We start from the raw sequence: 18,585 nt of genomic DNA, 5'->3' as shown, positions 1-18,585 counted from the left end.
CCCTCTCCCCCTTCCCCTCTCCCTCTTACTCTCCCTCTCACTCTCCCCTCCCCCTCTCCGTCGCTCTCTCTCCCTCTACCTCTCTCTCCACTCCAAATACTGCCTGAGTGATCATTGACTGGGAATAGAGGTGGGCCAACACAGATCAACTACAAGCCCAGAGGCAACATCTGTGGATTGGGAGAAGAAATAAGAGAGACTTTTGCCTGCACCGTGCAGACTGAGACAACATTTAACATGTTTATGTAAAAGAAAAAAAGTATTTGATCATTTTCAGACTTCATTGTGATGTGGGTGAAAACTGATTGGATCTAAGCAATCAATAGCCCCAAAGCGAGTAATCGGGGCCTGAGTTCACCTTGTATCCACCAAAGCCTCTGATGGGATTCACTGATGCCATGTTACTGCACAAACTAAATACACCAGAGTTTGTGCTCAGATGTCTCCCCCCTCATGATATTACTAGGCATAGGCACAATTTTAATTATGCTGGTGTAATTGGCATAATTTCGGTAATTTCACGCAACAAAATTTACACAGAATTACTGAGATTACACCACTGCTCCGCATTGCTTAATTTCACTGAGAAATGTGTTTGCGGGATGTACCGTTTGGGTTATTTCTGAACACTGGACGATTTTTTTCCCCGAGCAGTCCTTTCGAGTAACTTTTGAGGGCAAAAGTACAAATTTGAAATCGAGTTGCGATGATCTGAATGAGAGTGACGGTTCCTCTAACACAGGCGGTCAGCAAACATTTCAAGTAGATCTTTTACCTGAGCGGACCATTGAGGTAATTTTTAAGGGGAAGAACTACAAATCTAAATGTGAACAGCAGAGATTTGAATGCTAGCAGTCGGAAATCAACTTGAAATTATATCTTCAAGTTGAATTTTTACCCAAATGGACTGTCTACATAATATTTTTTCAGCGCAAGATACATGCTGCACCATTAAAGCGTTTCAAACACATCTAGGTATTACTGCACAACCCAAAGTTTCTGCTCAGATGTTACCGACTGGTACTTTATGACATATGTTGCGCCCACAAAACTCCAGACTTGAATGTCGAGCACCCATCCCTTGTATCCACAAGCCATGTTCATCAACAATGTGAGATCAACCGCCAAGTGATATCATCACCCAAACTACCAGTGGCGGCTACTAAGTTGAGGCGCCAGGAGGGCCGGCTGGGCACACACGCACACACATACATACTTACACTCACCCACCTACATGCACACTCACTCATATCCATACATTCACAAGCACGCCCACATACCAACCATTTACAAGCACATATACATGCACACACTGAGTCATAGCACACACGCACTAGTAAACGTGTATTAATACATACACCCATGCATGCATACACCAAACATTTAAAAAACACACATACACACATACCAGGGGGGTGCAGCTGTGATCGCGGTGGCAGGAGGGAAGCATCTGAGGTTCCTGGGGGGGGTTGGGACTAGTACATTCTCTCATTGGCTACATCTCCTCTCATTGGCTGACCTGGGTGAACCAATGAGAGGAGGAAGTGGTCTGTCACTCGTCACAGAGTAGGATAGTGATGAGCGTCACTGATGGACACCCAGCTCCGGGCACTTAGGGGCCAGGTCTGAGTCTATTAATGATGGGCCTCCTCATCATGAGGGGGAGAATCTTGAAGCGCTTTGTCGGGCTGAGGAGGTCACACCTTACAGGGCTGTGTAATCCTCAGCACTGCAAAGTTCAGCCGGATACATCTTCAGCGCATGTGGAGCTCCTGGCTGCCTGACCTGAGCATGAAGGGCGTCTGACGGGCTGAAGGTGGGGAGCGGTCCGGCCACCCCTATGGAGGGGCTGCACCTGCAGACCTCCTCCACCACAGCCAATGCTTTGATATCAGCTACAGACCTAATGCTAGTGCTTAACTTATGGCCCTGAGAGTCAATGCGCCAATGTCAACCACCGAAGGAGTGTTTCCGCTCAAGCCACACCCGCCCTGCGCCCGATAATTATTTCAGTTAAGGCCTTATTTTCATTGAGTAAATCTTGAAACCAGTGAGCAAGTTTTGCCTCCCTCTGTTTGGGGAGGTGCCCCAATAACGGAAATAAAGCACTAACTCTGAGAAATATCAGGTTAAATAAATTCACTTTTTGCTCTGTAGGCGCTTGAAATGGGTGTGCAGCTCTGCGCTGCCCCAGAAAAGACCATCATGATACCCCCAGATTTGGAATCTATTATGGGAGTAGAGGTGACTTTGTGCCCAAACAGCTCTACCCGACTCCATACTAAGCAGGACAGGAGCACCCCGATAGAGCTCCCAGGACTCCCAGGGTCTGACAGTGACCAGAGGAGGGAGTGACAGGGAGCCATGGGGGTGGAGAGTGATGGGGAGCCGCGGGTGTGGAGAGTGACGGGGAGCCGCGGGTGTGGAGAGTGACGGGGAGCCGTGGGGGGTGGAGAGTGACAGGGAGTCGTGGGGATGGAGAGTGACGGGGCGCCGTGGGGATGGAGAGTGACGGGGAGCCGTGGGGGATGGAGAGTGACAGGGAGCCGTGGGGGATGGAGAGTGACAGGGAGCCGTGGGGATGGAGAGTGACGGGGAGCCGTGGGGATGGAGAGTGACAGGGAGCCGTGGTGATGGAGAGTGACAGGGTGCCGTGGGGATGGAGAGTGACAGGGTGCTGTGGGGATGGAGAGTGACAGGGAGCCGTGGGGATGGAGAGTGACTGGGAGCCGTGGGGATGGAGAGTGACTGGGAGCCGTGGGGATGGAGAGTGACTGGGAGCCGTGGGGATGGAGAGTGACTGGGAGCCGTAGGGATGGAGAGTGACAGGCAGCAGTGGGGGTGGAGAGTGACTGGGAGCTGTGGGGATGGAGAGTGACAGGGAGCTGTGGGGATGGAGAATGACGGGGAGCCGTGGGGATGGAGAGTGACGGGGAGCCGTGGGGATGGAGAGTGACAGGGAGCCGTGGGGATGGAGAGTGACTGGGAGCCGTGGGGATGGAGAGTGACTGGGAGCCGTGGGGATGGAGAGTGACTGGGAGCCATAGGGATGGAGAGTGACAGGCAGCAGTGGGGGTGGAGAGTGACAGGCAGCAGTGGGGGTGGAGAGTGACAGGGAGCCGTGGGGATGGAGAGTGACAGGGAGCCGTGGGGATGGAGAGTGACGGGGAGCCGTGGGGATGGAGAATGACTGGGAGCCGTGGGGATGGAGAGTGACTGGGAGCCGTGGGGATGGAGAGTGACTGGGAGCCGTGGGGATGGAGAGTGACTGGGAGCCGTGGGGATGGAGAGTGACTGGGAGCCGTGGGGATGGAGAGTGACTGGGAGCCGTGGGGATGGAGAGTGACTGGGAGCCGTGGGGATGGAGAGTGACTGGGAGCCGTGGGGATGGAGAGTGACTGGGAGCCGTGGGGATGGAGAGTGACTGGGAGCCGTGGGGATGGAGAGTGACTGGGAGCCGTGGGGATGGAGAGTGACTGGGAGCCGTGGGGATGGAGAGTGACTGGGAGCCGTGGGGATGGAGAGTGACTGGGAGCCGTGGGGATGGAGAGTGACTGGGAGCCGTGGGGATGGAGAGTGACTGGGAGCCGTGGAGATGGAGAGTGACTGGGAGCCGTGGAGATGGAGAGTGACAGGGAGCCATGGGGATGGAGACAGGGAGCCGTGGGGGTGGAGAGTGGCAGGGAGCCGTGGGGGTGGAGAGTGACAGGAAGCAAAGGGGATGGAGAGACAGGAAGCAAGGAGAGGGAGAGTGACAGGGAGTGAGCTGTGGGGATGGAGAGTGACAGGGAGCCGTGGGGATGGAGAGTGACAGGGAGCCGTGGGGATGGAGAGTGACAGGGAGCCGTGGGGATGGAGAGTGACAGGGAGCCGTGGGGATGGAGAGTGACAGGGAGCCGTGGGGATGGAGAGTGACAGGGAGCCGTGGAGATGGAGAGTGACAGGGAGCCGTGGAGATGGAGAGTGACAGGGAGCCGTGGAGATGGAGAGTGACAGGGAGCCGTGGGGATGGAGTGTGACAGGGAGCCGTGGGGATGGAGAGTGACAGGGAGCCGTGGAGAGGGAGGGTGACAGGGAGCCGTGGGGAGGGAGGGTGACTGGGAGCCCTGGGGATGGAGAGTGACTGGGAGCCGTGGGGATGGACAGAGACAGGAAGCCGTGGGGATGGAGAGTGACTGGCAGCCGTGGGGATGGAGAGTGACTGGCAGCCGTGGGGATGGAGAGTGACGGGGAGCCGTGGGGATGGAGAGTGACGGGGAGCCGTGGGGATGGAGAGTGACGGGGAGCCGTGGGGATGGAGAGTGACGGGGAGCCGTGGGGATGGAGAGTGACAGGGAGCCGTGGGGATGGAGAGTGACAGGCAGCCGTGGGGATGGAGAGTGACTGGCAGCCGTGGGGATGGAGAGTGACTGGCAGCCGTGGGGATGGAGAGTGACTGGCAGCCGTGGGGATGGAGAGTGACTGGCAGCCGTGGGGATGGAGAGTGACGGGGAGCCGTGGGGATGGAGAGTGACGGGGAGCCGTGGGGATGGAGAGTGACGGGGAGCCGTGGGGATGGAGAGTGACAGGGAGCCGTGGGGATGGAGAGTGACAGGGAGCCGTGGGGATGGAGAGTGACAAGTGAGCCGTGGGGATGGAGAATGACAAGTGAGCCGTGGGGATGGAGAATGACAAGTGAGCCGTGGGGATGGAGAATGACAGGAAGCAAGAGATTCACAACCAGTAGGAAGTAGAAACAGGGCCCGAAGAGTGAGCTTTTTTGTGGAGTGGGTTTGTTGTTGATGCCACCATCCTGTGGTGTGTGGCCGGGCAAGGGGTAGTCCCCAACCCCACCTGGGGCCATATTATACAATGTGGTGCATTTTCCTTGTTTGCTCCAGGCGCAGCTTTGGAACGCGTGCCCGGTGCAAACAAGGAGGATGCATGGTATTAGATTGAATGCGCTGCCCTCAGGGTTGCTGCAAACTTGTGCTGCCTTAGGGTAAGTGCATTCAAGTGAAACACAACGAGGCGTTGAAGCAGCCGTTCCATGTTTCACTGTAGAGGCGCCCACCCGCCTGCACTTTTAAGGGGGATTAGAGATCCCCTTGCAGGCGGGTGCAGTGGGTGATGTCTGGGGATCCACAGGACCAATTTTTCCACTCCACAGGGCTGCCATCAGGGGGTGCACTGACAGTGCGCCTCCTGACGGCTTCTTTGCCTCTACGCCCGCGGCTATAATATTGCACAGGTGAAAAGACAAAGGGATTCCCTCATTTGCATGGGGCCACATCCCCATGCAAATGAGGGGACACCCTCTGGTGATATCGCTGCGCTATATGTGCACGGACGCTATCTGCATTACCCAAAGGGCTGCACAAGCATTTATGGCCCCTTCTGTAATACCAAAGTGCCCTATGGGCGCACAAAGCAGGTGCACATGCCCATTGTGCGCCCAGGGCACTTTCTATAATACAGCCCCACGTGTCCAAGGTTGTGTGCCACTGCTTGGTGTCGTCTAAGTGTTGTTTCACGAGCAGTGCCGACTCTACGGGGGAGAAGGGGGCAAGAGATCTGCCTTTTTATGCGTATGTGATATAGACTTGAATTCAAAACAGTATATTTCTTTATGATGTGACCCTGATGACACACTTCAGTGTATTGTACTATTGTATTGAATGAGAGTTGTGAGAAGTGATTGTAATCATGAACTTGGACACACTTATGCCCCTCCTCCACGGCCCTTACGACGATGGCATTTATGAACCAAACGGAAAGTCAGCTGCCTTTTGCCCCCTATAGGTGGCCTAGGGCAGTGGTTCCCAACCTGCGGGCCGGGGACCCCTGGGAGTACGCGACCACTTAGAAAATTAAATAATATTAACAGATTAGGTCCCCAGCTTTCAGTAATGACTTAGTGGGGGGGTCCCTGGGTTCCACTAATGATAAAGTGGAGGTCCACAGAAGTCAAAAGGTTGGGAACCACTGGCCTAGGGAGTTCCTATAGATTGAGTAACATCACAGGCTGTTTTTATGCAGGGCACGCCCTGGGCTCATGTATTTCAAGGCGCTCTCCTGTGACGGCGAATGAAAAGCCGGCACTGTGAAAAAAAAGTAATTGCCTAGGATTACACTGTGTGGTCCAGAGGCTGCCGAGATTGACGCAGGGTTTCCTGGCTTCACGTTGTGCATTTGGGCTCTTACATGGTGATCTCATGCTCTCTCCATTTTAGATCAACGCTCAGTGCTTTGTGTTTTTTTGAGGTGCTAAATCAGCGCACTGTGTTATATACTCCCGGCCTCTGCGTGTACCTCAGGATTGGTGGTAATAATGTTTGGGGAGGGTGATGTTTTAAGGCAGAAGCTGAAATGAAACCAGACCCTCCCCCACCCATGGTCGGTGGAGTGAGAGTGTTTGTAATTGAATTTGCCTTTGTATAGCACTTACTACCCCTGAGGAGACGTTAAAGCGCTTTACGCCGGGCAGCACGCTGATCTGAAACCCAAGGTTACGGGTTAGTCCAGAGTTTCTTTGTGGGAGATGCCATTAAGGGGAGTTAGGTGGTTCCATTAGTCGGGGTGGGGGGAGAAGGTGGGCTCAACAGATGCTGCAGAGGAGGTTAGGTATTGTTAGGTTGCAGACATATAGTTTTCAAAAAAATACAGATTGTGATATTTCAAATGAGTTGTGGTTTGCTAGTGGCTAAAAGTCTTCATTCACTGTCATCCCTTCTTGAATGTATTCATGCACCCAGTTCTCGCCGCCCAACTATTCATTCATTCACTGAGAAACGCAGCCCTGTCTCCTATCTCCGTGCAACCAGTGACTGGACAAGCTTCTATAAGGAAAATGTGTTGTAAATACCCCATATTTCCAATGTTTTTAAAAACTTTCTTGGGGGAGGAGGGGTGGAACCACCCGAACCCCCCCCTCCCAGTGGTCAGGCTTTCTCGCTCACTTGTGCAGTGTGAGAGCTGGTCGGGCATGTGGTTCCAGGGCGGCTTTTGGGTCCAGGTCCGGCCCTGTCTGTCTTGAGTGAAAGTTGAATGCGAGGGGATATCCATGACTGGTCCGTGGAGAACATGTCCTTGCCATACATATTCTGCCCAAATCTAACATTTTCTACTCAAACCCATCCCTGCAAGGCAGTATTTTTGCTGGTCGAGTCCCCTGCAGAAAGAAAATGTGCAAAACTGCAGGCTTGTGTATGACTCCTCCCGCCTTTTGCACCCCTGAGACCCCTGGCTTTCCCCTTGTGACCCCTGACACTGCCTTGGTGACCCCAGACCTCAGAGATGGCAACCTCAGTGTCTGGACACAGTGACCGCTCCTCCTTATGGATGTCAGTTGGGGCTTCACTCTCATTGTTTTCTCTCAAGTTTTTATTACACTAGTAGTACATAATGTTAGCTTAGTCACTATTAGTGTAATAAAAATGTACTACAACGAGCTGGATTGTGACTTTTTGAAGTAAAAAAATATTTTAAGTGTATGTTGTGTGCGTGTTTGCACTGGGCGTTTATGCGAGAGTGTGTGAATGTGTATGTGAAAAATGAAGGTCAGAGGGCGCGTGAGGTCACTTCCACTACCCCTGGCATTATTTTGGATTCCATGTGCCAGCCACTCCCACCTTCCTGAGATGGAGGGCTCAGCGGGGATTGATGTGGAGAGACCGGTCACCGCTGCCACCCGAGGCGTGAGCAGTGTGTGCAGGCGGTGGGAAGCCCAGGGGCGCCAGGCACCTCAGACAGGATCCCATGGCTGCCCAGGTGTGGGCAGACATCCTTTCACACTCATGCACAGAGACCCTCCTGGTACACACACACAGGCCACCTCACTCAACCACACATAAACACCTCAGTCATCCACAGATAAACAGCCCGTTCCAAAAACACACCATCCTCACTCAGTCCATACACCACCCCACTCCATCCACATAAACACACACCGTTCCATCCACACACCACCCCTACTACATCCACAGATCACCCCATACATCCACACAAACACACAACCCCCATCCATTCACACTCCTCCCACACACCATCCCACTCCATCCACATAAACACACACACCCTGTTCCATCCACACATCATCCATACTTCATCCACACATCACCCCATAGATACACACAACCCCCATCCATTCACACTCCTCCCACACACCGCCCCACTCCAGCCACGTAAACACACCGTTCCATCCACACACCACCGCTACTACATCCACACATCACCCCACACAAACACACAACCCCCATCCATTTACACTCCTTCCACACACCAACCCACTCCATCCACATAAACACACACACCCATCCACACATCACCCCATCCATCCACACAAACACACAACCCCCATCCTTTCACACTCCTCCCACACACCGCCCCACTCCAGCCACATAAACACACACACCGTTCCATCCACACACCAACATCCACACATCACCCCATACATCCACACAAACACACAACCCCCATCCATTCACACTACTCCCACACACCACCCCACTCCAGCCACATAAACACACACACCGTTCCATCCACACACCAACCCTACTACATCCACACATCACCCCATACATCCACACACACAACCCCCATCCATTCACACTCCTCCCACACACCGCCCCACTCCAGCCACATAAACACACACACCGTTCCATCCACACACCAACATCCACACATCACCCCATACATCCACACAAACACACAACCCCATCCATTCACACTCCTCCCACACACCGCCCCACTCCATCCACATAAACACACACCGTTCCATCCACACACCATCCCTACTACATCCACACATCACCCCATACATCCACACAAACACACAACCCCCATCCATTCACACTCCTCCCACACACCACCCCACTCCATTCACATAAACACACACACCCTGTTCCATCCACACATCATCCATACTTCATCCACACATCACCCCGTAGATACACACAACCCCCATCCATTCACACTCCTCCCACACACCGCCCCACTCCAGCCACATAAACACACACACTGTTCCATCCACACACCACCCCTACTACATCCACACATCACCCCACACAAACACACAACCCCCATCCATTTACACTCCTTCCACACACCACCCCACTCCATCCACATAAACACACCCTGTTCGACTCACACACTACCCCCACTCCTTCCACATACCACCCCACTTCATCCACACACCACCCCATTTCATCCACACATCACTCCACCCATCCACACAATCATACCTCGTTTGATTCACACACCATCCCCACTGCTTCCACACACCACCCAACTCCATCCACATAAACGCACACACACGCCGTTCCATCCACACCACCACCCCTACTACATCCACACATCACCCCATCCATCCACACAAACACACAACCCCCTTCCATTCACACTCCTTCCACACACCACCCCACTCCATCCACATAAACACACCCTGTTCGACTCACACACTACCCCCACTCCTTCCACATACCACCCCATTTCATCCACCCACTTCATCCACACACCACCCCACTTCATCCACACATCACCCCATACATCCACACAAACACACAACCCCCATTCATTCACACTCCTCCCACACACCAGCCCACTCCAGCCACATAAACACACACACCCTGTTCCATCCACACACCATCCCTACTACATCCACACATCACCCCATAGATCCACACAAACACACAACCCCCATCCATTCACACTCCTTCCACTAACCAGCCAACTCCATCCACATAAAGACACACACACGCCGTTCCATCCACACACCACCCCTACTCACACCACCCCATCAATCCACACAGATAATCATATCCCGTGCCATCCACACACCACCCCAACTCCAGCCACACACCACACACTCCATCCGCGCACACGCCTCGCTGAGCCTCTGACGCGGACCGACTACTCTCAAAACAGACGGTCTGAGGGCGAGAGCTTTGATTTATCAATTAGCCGCTAATGTGTACTTTAAATTGTAAGATCGGATCAATGCTCTGTTTGATGGAGAGATTTGTTCTTCGTGCGTGCTGGTAGTGCGCGTCCTCGCTGCACACACCCTCCGTGTACTCATCCTCGCTTCCCACGGCCTTGATGCACTCTCCCTTCCTGTAAACACCCTCCGTGCACGCACTCTCGCTGCACACACCATCCATGCACGCTCCCTGCCTGTATCCACCCTCCGTGCACGCATCCTCGCTGCATACACCCTCGAAGCACGCTCCCTGCCTATACACACCCTCCGTGCACGTATCCTCGCTGCATGAACCCTCGATGCACGCTCCCAGCCTATACACACCCCCCATGCACGGATCCTCGCTGCATGTACCCTCGATGCACGCTCCCTCCCTATACACACCCTCCGTGTACTCATCCTCGCTTCCCACGGCCTTGATGTACGCTCCCTTCCTGTAAACACCCTCCGTGCACGCACCCTCGCTGCACACACCCTCGCCGCACACACCATACCTGCACGCACCATCCCTGCACGCTCCCTGCCTGTATCCACCCTCCGTGCACGCATCCTCGCTGCATACACCCTCGATGCACGCTCCCTGCCTATCCACACCCTCCGTGCACGCATCCTCGCTGCACACACCCTAAGTGCACTCATTCTCGCTTCCCACGGCCTTGATGTACGCTCCCTTCCTGTAAACACCTTCCGTGCACGCACCCTCGCTGCACACACCTTCGATGCACGCTCCCTCCCTGTACACGCCCTCCGTGCACGCATCCTCGCTGCACACACCCTCGATGCACGCTCCCTCCTTGTACACGCCCTCCGTGCACGCATCCTCACTGCATGAACCCTCGATGCACGCTCCCTCCCTGTACACGCCCTCCGTGCACTCATCCTCGCTGCATGAACCCTCGATGCACGCTCCCTCCTTGCACGCATCCTCGCTGCACACACCCTGCGTGCACACTCACTGTAAACCGCTTCAGCGCACACTGCTCACTGGAAGATTGTCCTACCAGCACCTTAATGGACTGGTCTCGGCGCTAAGAAATGTTGCGGCCGACCCCTCTAGCAAGCGCTCACGCCTTGGGATCTAGGCGCTTTGGAGGGTACATATCAGTCACCGAGCACCTCTTGACAAGCTCCCTTACAGCAGGACGAACCCTGTGCTCCAAACAAGTGACGTGGACTCACTGGCCCCTCGGCCTCCAGGCCATCCACCTACCGCAGCGCCAAGAGGCCCGCAGGGGGCTTGGGTTTTACGCCAAAACTCCAGCTTGGTGCCCCTGAGTGAGCAAGAGTTTAACTGAGCAACAGTGGGCCTTGGCTGAATTCAGCTCAGACTGACACCGGGCACTCACTCTCCTGTGACGTCCGAGTCCAGAACAAAGGTTCCGCCACGCAGGTGCCCCTCGAAGGAGGCACTGAAAGCCCTCTGTGAAATCAATCTTTATTCTGTGTCTCAATAGCCTATTTCTGACTGCTGGTCGAGGCGGGGCAAAGCATTTCCCGCTAAGCTCCTTCGACTATATTTTTGACAAAACCTTTACTTGATTATCAGTACAGATTCATGAGTTTTAAAGCATTTTAAGCTGTCTTCGACAAAAGCACTCAGTTGTTTGATGCGCCAGAAAAGGAAAAGAAAACGAAATTGCGTATTTTGGGGCTAATGTTTTTTAACATAACAATATTTCCTAGTTACAATTTGGACTGCGTACTCGTCACAAATTCACCTTAACCCCGAGGCATTGCCACCACGCTGGGGTGCTTTTTACATGGTGAGCTGGCGAAAGCTGATCATTGCTTAGTCAGTAAAAGCATTTTTTAGATCTCGGTATTAATTTAAAATTAAGGTAAACTTAACATGCAGAACGTGAGTGGCCTCTCTACAAACAGGGCCTCGTCCGGGTTGTACAAAGCTAGGTTGCCCAGTGGGGTAAATTCTCCTACCACCGTGCAAAGCTAGCTCCTAGTTAGACACACAGTGCCTCTGTGAGCTAGCATCTCTGCCCCTTGGAAGCGCGGATCCAAGATGGAAGGCACTTCAGGGAATGTGTGTTAAGGGCTGGAAGCACCAGCAACGCTCTAACAAGAAACCACCCGCGCAGCTCCCAAAACGGCGCAGTTAAATGAAAAAGATGTTTTATGATGGAAATGTAGCAAAAATGACAAAAATTGGATCAATCACTTCAATGATGTACAATTTCGAAATTATACCGCCATTCGACGCTTCCCCGTACAACACGGACACCCAGTGACAGTTCCTGTGCGTTATTCACGAGTGGCTGCTCGATGAAGGCATCCACTTGCCCCAGAAGCACAGCTCCAAGCTGCCTTCAGTCAGGCCGGAGGGGCTGGGTGGGAGTCAGTCAGCTTCTAGATGATGTGTTCCTCTTGCCTCAGAAGCACAGCTCCAAGCTGCCTCCTGCCTTCAGTCAGGCCGGAGGAGCTGGGTGGGACTCAGTCGCCTTCTAGATGATGTGTTCCTCTTGCCTCAGAAGCACAGCTCCAAACTGCCTCCTGCCTTCAGTCAGGCCGGAGGAGCTGGGTGGGACTCAGTCGCCTTCTAGATGATGTGTTCCTCTTGCCTCAGAAGCACAGCTCCAAGCTGCCTCCTGCCTTCAGTCAGGCCGGAGGAGCTGGGTGGGACTCAGTCGCCTTCTAGATGATGTGTTCCTCTTGCCTCAGAAGCACAGCTCCAAGCTGCCTCCTGCCTTCAGTCAGGCCGGAGGAGCTGGGTGGGACTCAGTCGCCTTCTAGATGATGTGTTCCTCTTGCCTCAGAAGCACAGCTCCAAACTGCCTCCTGCCTTCGGTCAGGCCGGAGGAGCTGGGTGGGACTCAGTCGCCTTCTAGATGATGTGTTCCTCTTGCCCCAGAAGCACAGCTCCAAGCTGCCTTCAGTCAGGCCGGAGGGGCTGGGTGGGAGTCAGTCAGCTTCTAGATGATGTGTTCCTCTTGCCTCAGAAGCACAGCTCCAAGCTGCCTCCTGCCTTCAGTCAGGCCGGAGGAGCTGGGTGGGATTCAGTCGCCTTCTAGATGATGTGTTCCTCTTGCCCCAGAAGCACAGCTCCAAGCTGCCTTCAGTCAGGCCGGAGGGGCTGGGTGGGAGTCAGTCAGCTTCTAGATGATGTGTTCCTCTTGCCTCAGAAGCACAGCTCCAAGCTGCCTTCAGTCAGGCCGGAGGGGCTGGGTGGGACTCAGTCGTCTTCTAGATAGCGTTCCTCTTGCCTCAGTAGCACAACACAGCTCCAAACTGCCTCCTGCCTTCTGTCAGGCCGGAGGGGCTGGGTGGGACTCAGTCGCCTTCTAGATGATGTGTTCCTCTTGCCTCAGAAGCACAACTCCAAACTGCCTCCTGCCTTCAGTCAGGACTGGGGGGGGGGGGGAGGGGGCTGGTTGGGAGTCAGCCACCTTCTAGATAGCGTTCCTCTTGCCTCAGTAGCACAACACAGCTCCAAACTGCCTCCTGCCTTCTGTCAGGCCGGAGGGGCTGGGTGCGACTTAGTCACCTTCCAGATGATGTGTTCCTCTTGCCTCAGAAGCATAGCTCCAAGCTGCCTCCAGTCAGGCCGGAGGGGCTGGGTGGGAGTCAGTTAGCTTCTAGATAGCGTTCCTCCTGCCTCAGTAGCACAGCACAGCTCCAAGCTGCCTCCTTCCCCCAGTCAGGCCAGAGGGGCTGGTTGGGAGTCAGTCACCTTCTAGATAGCGTTCCTCTTGCCTCAGTAGCACAGCACAGCTCCAAGCTGCCTCCTTCCCCCAGTCAGGCCAGAGAGGCTGGATGAGAGTCAGTCGCCTCTGCCAGGAAGAGGAGCTCAGAGCTTTCAAACTTCAGATCACAGCGAGTGGGAGTTGCCTTTGTCACTTACGTCCAAGTCCAAACATGAATCTTCCAAAGACTAGTGGAGACTAGTTACAATTGGTCAGATGGTCTGGTTCATCTGAGGTGTTGTTTTCTGTGCCCCCCTCTGTCCCCGGGGACTACCATGAGAGCAGCTCTCTCCGAGCTTTTAGGCAGGTTCTTTGTTGGGGTGGTCTCAGTCCTCCCCACTGTTTCAGCAGCCCCCCCACTTCCAAGCTCTCCACCAGGTCTGTATGTGCTCTGGTGTCCTCCTGATGTCTCAAAGCTTCCAACTGTGTTCTGTCTCTTGGAGTCACACACCTCTGGCCTGCTTAGGGCCTGATTTAGAGTTCAGCAGATGGGGTCACTCTGTCACAAAGGTGATGCGTATACCACCCACTGCATTGTGATCCCATTATATCCTATGGAAATTGAAATACAGCAGACGAGATATCCGTCACGTTTGTGATGGCGTAACCTAACTGAGGTCTCTCCTACAGCATTGTTTCTAACCGAAACATGGCTGAATGATGCTTCTGATCCCGATATTAGCCTGGCATTACCTATTGGGTATCGAATTGCCAGATTAGACAGAGGGATGGCAAGAGGAGGGGGTATTGCAGCCATTTATAGGGACTGTTTGAACCTTACCTTTCAGCCTCTTCAGTTAGTGGAGGGGGAAGGGATGTTTTTTTTCTCTAGCTCTTAACCCTCGTTATACCTTCTCTGGGATCCTAATTTATCGCCCCCCAGGCCTCTCGGAAACGTTTTTAGACACTCTCTTAGACTGTACGGCAGATTTTGTATGTGCCAGACCTAATCTTACAATCTTAGGAGATTTGAATATTTATGGTGAGATCCCGGAACGAACAGATTCAAGGCGTCTACTTGGTGGTATGGAAGCAGTGGGCCTGACCCAACTTGTTAAAGGCCCTTCCCACAAAATGGGTCATACTATTGACTTAGTGTTTAGTAACACTCCTGCCCTGAAATGTAGGTCTCCGACCCCACTAGCGTGGTCTGATCATTTTTTAATTTCTATTGAATTAGCCACGGGTACAATGGTGAGTGGGAGTAAGCCTGTTGTTCAGGTCGGGAGATTGTGGATTAAATTGGATAAAGAGAATTTTTTAGTCACTTTGGAATCTCTTCAGTCCAGTGTCAGGAGTAAGAGGGGATCTGAAGTTGAAGCTTTCAGTGACTGGATCACTGAAAGTCTGGACATAGTTCTCCCCCTGAGGAAAAAGTCTGGTCTGCGTAGAACAACTAGTGCCCCTTGGTTTACCCCCTCATTACTTCTCCTAAAAAAGGAATGTAAAAAGTTAGAAAGAACTTGGAGAAAGCTGTTTGTTCCAGCAGATAGGGAAGCTTCCAAGGGGGGCTATCAGAAGGTATCATGCTGAAATTAAGGAGGCACAGAGGGTTTTCTACCAGCAGAAAATTGAGGGAGCAGCAGGTTCTCCTAAAGTAGTTTTCCAAATATTAAAAGATATTCTACACGCGCCGGTGAAAGACAATCCGTTAGAGGCTTCCATAGAACACAGCAATTTACTAGCTGAATTTTTCCACCAAAAAATTTTGGACATCTATGCCACTTTTGGGGAGAAAAGTCCTTCACTGAAGGAGGAGGAGTTTGTTAATGGTGTTAATACAGCCAGTCTTTCTCACCTTAACCCTCTTTCACAAACTCAAGTGTTAAGTTTCTTGAGTGCCCTGAAATCAGCATCCCCCCTGGACCCTGCCCCTCCTCACATATTGGTGCAGGGGGCGGAAGTTATAGTCCCGATGTTGACACATTTACTTAATGATTCTCTTTCCAAAGGAGTAGTACATAGCTCTTGGAAGCATGCTATAGTGAAACCGCTATTAAAAAAAACCTCTTGACCCTACAGTGTTGAAAAATTTTAGACCCATTTCCCTTTTGCCCACCCCCGCTAAAATTCTGGATAAATACACCAATTGGCAACTCTCAACCTTTTTAGAAGAGAATAGGTTGCTCCATCCCACTCAGATGGGCTTTAGAACTGGTCACAGCACGGAAACTGCATTAATTGCAGTTACGGAAGAGGCTATAAAGCGGGTTGACCAGGGTCTCACCACAGCGATTATTATGCTGGACTTGAGCGCAGCTTTTGACACAGTAGACCACCAGGTATTGATCCAGAGAATGAGGGAGCTCGGACTTAAGGAACAGGCACTTGCCTGATTTACTTCCTTCAGGACAGGTCCTTTCAAGTCCTAGATCGATCGTTCCTATCAAACAAACTACAGTGCAGGTGTGGTGTACCTCAGGGCTCTGCCCTCAGTCCGACACTGTTTAACATCTATATGGCTCCCTTGGCCTCTTTGGTGGAATCATTTGGGTTAGCATTACTGTCCTATGCTGATGACACCCAACTAGTGGTTTCCTTTTCTACTAATGAGACTTTAGAAGGAGCCGCTTTCCGTACTTGTATGCACGCGGTCTCAAGCTGGATGACTCAGAGTAACTTGCAACTAAATGAGGAGAAGACGGAAGTCATGATACTGGGCCCTGAACCAAGCCCTGGAATTTCTCGCACCTGTCCTTCGGCACTTAGTGAGTTCCCTCCTCCCAAAAAGCATGTGAAGAGCCTGGGGATCAGTCTGGATCCCCTTCTGACGATAGGCCTGCAGGCTACGAACATATCTACTACTTGCTTTGCCTTACTGAGACTTCTTAGGACGATTTGTGTTATTCTTCCAGCACTGGCTAGAAGACTCATTGTGCAAGCTGTTATTCTTTCAAGGCTAGACTACGGGAATGGCCTTTTCCTAGGCTCCCCAGTATATGTTAAAAATAAATTACAAAGAGTTCAAAATGCTGCAGCTCATTTATTACTGAACATCCCGGGAAGGTCTTCTGTGAAAGCTGGATTGGCCTCCTTGCACTGGGTGCCTGTTGTACAGCGGATCAAATTTAAGGCTCTATGTTATATCCAAAGGTCTTTGCATGATAGAGGACCTATGCTCCTCAGGAACTTGGCCACTTTTTATAGGCCGAATAGAGATTTGAGATCCACTACTCTTGCTTTAGTAACCGTACCGAAAATAAAGAAAGCTAGATGGGGTGGGTCCTCGCCGATGTTTTTAGGAGCCAAATTGTGGAACTCGATGCCTCTCAATCTTCGGCTGATGGAGCAAGAACTGGAATTTCGAAAGGCCTTGAAAACTTGGTTATTCTAGGTCCATTTGTTTTTATTCCTTTCTTGTTGCGTATCACTCTCATCCCCTCTTTGGTTATGGTTTAGTAGCTCTGGGAAACCCGAGGGTAGCCATGCGCTCTATAAATTGTGTAACATAACATAACATCTGCCATACTCTAAATCAGGCTCTAAGTGACTTTCCACCTCCAGTCACCTCCGAGTGGCTGAAGTGGGTCCCTTGGCTTCGTCGTTGCTGCACATATCCGAGGCTTAGAGCTCAGCACCATCAGATATAGCCAACTTAGCTGAGATGTTGGGGGCCTCCCTCAGAACCGCCACCCCCTCCCTACCTGTTGGAGACAGGTTTCTCAGTGTGGCCAAAAGTTTACAAAGTGAGTGGTGCATTTCAAGCTATTCAAAATATCACCTTTCTTAATGGTAAAATGTGGACATTTGCATTTCTTCCCTTCCATGACAAACCTGCGCTTGTTAGATTCATTATGTAGGAATTTTCCATGAACATATCCTGCACTATATGCCTGTCTCCGGCCCGCTCTGTACACTTGTCGCCGGCCCGCACTGTACACCTGTCTCTGGCCTGCACGGTACACCTGTCTCTGGCCTGCCTCCGGCCCCCACTGTTCACCTGCCTCCAGCCCGCACTGTACATCTGTCTCCGGCCTGCACGGCCTGCACTGCACACCTGTCTCCGGCCTGCACTGTACACCTGTCTCCTGCCTGCACTGTACACCTGTCTCCGGCCTGCACGGTACACCTGTCTCTAGCCTGCCTCCGGCCCCCACTGTTCACCTGCCTCCAGCCCGCACGGTCTGCACTGCACACCTGTCTCTGGCTTGCACTGTACACCTGCCTCCAGCCCGCACTGTACATCTGTCTCCGGCCCGTACGGCCTGCACTGTACACCTGTCTCCGGCCTGCACTGTACACCTGTCTCTGGCCCGCACTGCATGCCTGTCTCTGGCCTGCACTGCACGCCTGTCTCTGGCCTGCACTGCACACCTGTCTCTGGCCTGCACTGTACTCCGTCTCCTGTCTGCACTGTACACCTGTCTCTGGCCCGCACTGCATGCCTGACTGTGGCCTGCACTGCACACCTGTCTCTGGCCTGCACTGCACGCCTGTCTCTGGCCTGCACTGCACACCTGTATCTGGCTTGCACTGTACGCCGTCTCCTGCCTGCACTGTACAGCTGTCTGCGGCCTGCACTGTATGCCTGTCTGCAGCCTGAACTGTACACCTGTCTCGGGCCTGCACTGTACACCTGGATCTATCGCTAGACAGTGCAGAGGGAAGTACAGGGCCCGGCTGAGGAGAAGAGAGAGTGCTGAGGGAATGAGAGGTGAAGGGGGAGAGGGGAGGGCCTGGTGGAGGAGCAAGGAGGGCTGAGGGAAGGACAGGAGGAGAGGAGAGGGCCCGGCTGAGGAGCAGATACAGGGCTGAGGGGGGACAGGAGGAGAGGGGAGGGCCTCGCTGAGGAGCAGACAGTGCTGAGGGAAGGACAGGTGCAGGGGGCGAGGAGAGGGCCTTGCTGAGGAGCAGAGACAGGGCTGAGGGAAGAACAGCAGGTGAGGGGAGGGCCTGGCTGAGGAGCAGAGACAGGGCTGAGGGAAGAACAGC

The 18,585-nt window shown here is 53.0% G+C and overlaps 1 protein-coding gene across 2 annotated transcripts in view; it reads left to right on the top strand.

Moving 5' to 3' along the window:
* The window catches only part of CADM4 (cell adhesion molecule 4), a 905,868-nt gene that overhangs the window by 342,778 nt on the left and 544,505 nt on the right, over positions 1 to 18,585 (top strand). The window lies entirely within an intron of this gene.

This window comes from Pleurodeles waltl, chromosome 7, assembly GCF_031143425.1.
Source record: "Pleurodeles waltl isolate 20211129_DDA chromosome 7, aPleWal1.hap1.20221129, whole genome shotgun sequence".
Taxonomy (NCBI): domain Eukaryota; kingdom Metazoa; phylum Chordata; class Amphibia; order Caudata; family Salamandridae; genus Pleurodeles; species Pleurodeles waltl.
This window is presented reverse-complemented; position numbering and strand designations above follow the sequence as displayed.